This window comes from Haliotis rubra, unplaced genomic scaffold, assembly GCF_003918875.1.
Source record: "Haliotis rubra isolate DU_JTF1 unplaced genomic scaffold, ASM391887v1 Scf1268, whole genome shotgun sequence".
Taxonomy (NCBI): domain Eukaryota; kingdom Metazoa; phylum Mollusca; class Gastropoda; order Lepetellida; family Haliotidae; genus Haliotis; species Haliotis rubra.
In genome coordinates this window covers 165,496-169,506 of record NW_025765190.1, presented here as the reverse complement: position 1 = coordinate 169,506, position 4,011 = coordinate 165,496, and positions in this window count along the sequence as shown.

Sequence of the window (4,011 nt, the reverse complement as noted above, 5' to 3'; positions counted from 1 at the left end):
ACCTACATCCGTGATCTGATGCAGAAGAAGTGCGACACCCTTGTGGGTATAAATGAATTATACCTACTTGGATTGTCAGTCCAAATTTGAAGAGGTCTTCATGTGATGATGTCGTATTGGCCACACAAGGTATACTCACGAATACCTATTGAAATGTGAGGATCCTTTCCCCGTGGTCCCAAGTATTGTGATCTACCTTCATTTGTTAGCGATCTATGGCCCGTTTTTATATTGTGTTGTCCTCTATAGTAAAACTGTTTTAGATTTAATTACAAGTTTTACATTTATATCTGTCATATTCTAGTAGTTTAACTGTACTTCGTTACCAGGCTTTTTATAATTTACCTATAATTATCATTAATATGTAACTTGATATAGTCAAGATATGGCTGAAATACTGACGATGTGACTTAAAATCTGTACTCACTCACTCTGCATATTTAGCATGCTTTTCCTGAATCTGGCCAGTTACATTGCTGTCAAATGGGACAGAAAATTAAATGATATAAATAAAGTCATCGGCTTTATCAAAAAGGACAAGATCAGATTTAGTGGCTGGAATTCTTCTGAGACTGTATGGGCCTATTCCAAAGAAGTTTAAAAGCAACCTTTTCCATGACACCTGGACAATGTTCAGGGTCATACCATGGATGGACCTCGGAGTCAAAGCCCCAGGCAGGATGAAGACGGTAGTAAGCAGCGAGCCATGCCATCATGTCATTTAAGATATACTGTTTGTACCAAGGAAGGGCATCCACTGACAAGGTGTTGGACAGTCGCTGTAAATTTATTGCAAAGTCGACATTTCATGTTAACATTCTCTCTAAGAATCACATTTTTGCGAGTGCGAGTGGGAAGTGACTTGTCTTGGGCAACAAAGAGGAACCCCTCCGTTTCACATTTATAGCCAGCCAACTTCATCCAGGTGACGGAGTCAAATGGGTTGCTATTCTGTTCCACACGCTGCATGTACACACGATGCAATGGCTTCTCAGTAAGCTTCTCCACACATGTATCGATTCTGGGCAGATTTGGCAAAGAACCAGCAGACACTGGCATCAACAAAACCAACCTGAAGTTTTAAATTCTGTGCAACAACCCTGGCAAGCTTAAAATAGCACTGGAATTCCCTGCTTTCATCGTGAGTCTTGAAATGCATTCCCAGAGGATAATCCGATAAATAAATATGTGGAAATGTACACAATAAAATGCTATCATGAAGAGCCTCCAGCATTAATGAAACCCCGACCTCCCGAACTGATTTCCATATATAAACGATAAAAAGAGAAACGAGGGTGGTGGGCTCTGTTATCAGACATGATCCTTTTCGTCCTGCGGTCAACACTCTGGATATCTTGTTTAGTCCAATCAACTATTCCAAAGGAATAGGCGAGGACTGGAACAGCAAAGGTAAAAGTGGCTCTAACCTAGTTTCGTACATCTCTGAGCTCCAGATTTTCTTTAAGCAAGTTTTATCCTGGGCCCAAAGTTTATCTTGAATCTGAGCTCTAGTGGTCAAAGACCAGAAAATATTATTTTAAATCCTATTTCCGTTTGTTTTGTTTTGTCTTGTTTATTTTGTTTGTTAATACGGCTCCGGGTTTCGAATTTGTGTCCGAACTTTGTATATACCGAAAAGAGAGGTAATTTGTTGTCTTATTTATTGGGAACGCGACCGCATGGTCGCAGACGTGAGTGAGTGAGTTAAGGTTTACGCCGCACTCAGCAATATTCCAGCTATTTGTCGGCGGTCAGTAAATATTCGAGTCTGGACCAGACAAGCCAGTAATTTACAGCATGAGCATCGATCTGCGCAATTGGGAACCGATGACATGTGTCAACCAAGCCCGTTAGTCGCCTCTTACGACAAGCATGGCTTACTGAAGGTACATTATAACCGTATGCGTTTTCCGTACTGAAGGACATAGGTCAAAGATTCTTCTTGGATATTTTAATACTAAAAGCATAAATTCATTAAATAATACTGTTTGTTATTTTATTAAACTTCCTTTACAAGTGTCCATGTTAAGAACATATTTATTTATTTTGCACTTATGCAATTTTTACTCTAATGTTCAATGTTCTAATTGTTCGCATTCGTTGGATGTGTTTAACCTCACCGGCTATGACTTGAACATCCTTAGATGTAGCAAAAGGGTTCAATTGTGTGGCGTTTTGTCAAGTGTCTCAAGCGTTAGAAATCGTGACCAATGCTCTACAGAAATTGAAGGTCTTTGCTCATCAATACTATCCACTGGACGTTTGGGGTTTTTTGGGGGGGGGGGGTTGGTTGGTAATATGCTTTTGTTAATATGCCCTGGTCATATACTCCAGCAGAAAAGACTACATGTTCAATTTCCCTACTAGCTTGACCAATAGACGATCGCCTTCTGGGCATACCACATCTTGGCAATTCACACAAATGTACCTATGCATTTGAAATTCCAAGTATCAAATCATTTGGCCAAGTCTGAGAAAAACTTTCATCATATTTTATCAACAGTCTGCAACATCATATAGTATACTTAGTTCCAAAATAAACGCGACATATCCATTTGAAATAAGAACTTATCCCACATACATATATGTTTCCAGCCACTATATGCTTTATGCAGAATGCACCAAATAAAGATTAAAACCAACAACAGCAACGACAGTGGATGTAAGATCTGATGCAGTTTTTATTTTGTCCAACCTGACGAGTCTGCATTAGACACGTTAAGAAGCTTAAGCGATGTTATCAGTACCCGGTATGCCCACCATTATTGTTTATTGTTTATCACATGAATTCACCCTCTTCCCATGAACATAAAGAAACGTCGAATGCAAGCATGCGGGATGTTATTGTACTCATTTAACACTGCGTTCTCCAACTGCCGCGAAATTCATGGAACCAGCATCAATCATCCCAAGAGCACGTAGACTTGCTTCATTGCTCAGACGTGGCATATTGTTCTCTGAATCCTTCAGAAACAGAACACAACAGAAACTGCCGTCGCATCATTTTAAGGGTTCTTTCTCTCATATTTCTTGAAGAAAGAGTCGTATCATTTAATTCACGTGCACAACGGGCCAGGGCATGCGTTTATGTGAAGCGTTTCTGTTGTTTTGCCCCATAAAAATGTTCATTAATTACATTACATACGTTAAAAGTCTTGTTTCAGAAGTTTAATTTCGAAAATTGGTTTCAAAGAACATTTAACATACACATTCGTTATGAATGTAAAGTAGATAAGTCAATTATGGAACAAACATGAAAGTCGCGTTTCTTTTGGAACTAAGTATAGTAGCACAGGACTCATTCTACCACATGTCCCTTCACTACTTTGAAGAATTTGAGACGACTTTTAACAGATCCTGGCTTTTGGTCTTCAGGTACTTGATTAGTGGTCAAAACGTCAAATGATGGTAAAAAATCAGCGCTTGAAACAAAGGTTCCTTAACAGCATACTGATCACACAGATGTTGAAGATCTGACTATCGAATGTCATAAAAGGGAGGGATATAGAAGCTGCACAGTGTCAACGCAATGGGTAGGGTCAGATGAACAGCCACACTTTGAAGATTGGGATTAAGAGAAACAGGGTCATGCATGATACACTACAGCATCAGAATAGAAGCACCTCCAGTGATAATCACTGGATTGTCGTAAATTAAAGGTAACTGTATTATTTAGACAATATGCCTCTTGGAGACATAATGGGGACGGTTGAAAATCTGGACTGTTGAAAAGTAGAAACTTGAGATATGTACGATGAACAAAGGATGAAAGGGTTCTTTTTGTAAAGTAAGATGGACATCAAATCCTGAACATTGCAAAATTGAAGCACCACCAGTGGCTTTATCACCTGGAGGAAAAGACGAATGACATTAAAGTTAGTGCTATAACAAATTTATCTCTAGTTTTCAGGTATGCCTCTTGTTGACTAAACGTGAATGTTTGAATAATTTTATCAGTTCATATTGGTTGATTTGGATCGGGTGAAGTCCTTCAGTGTAGCTGCCGTGGAC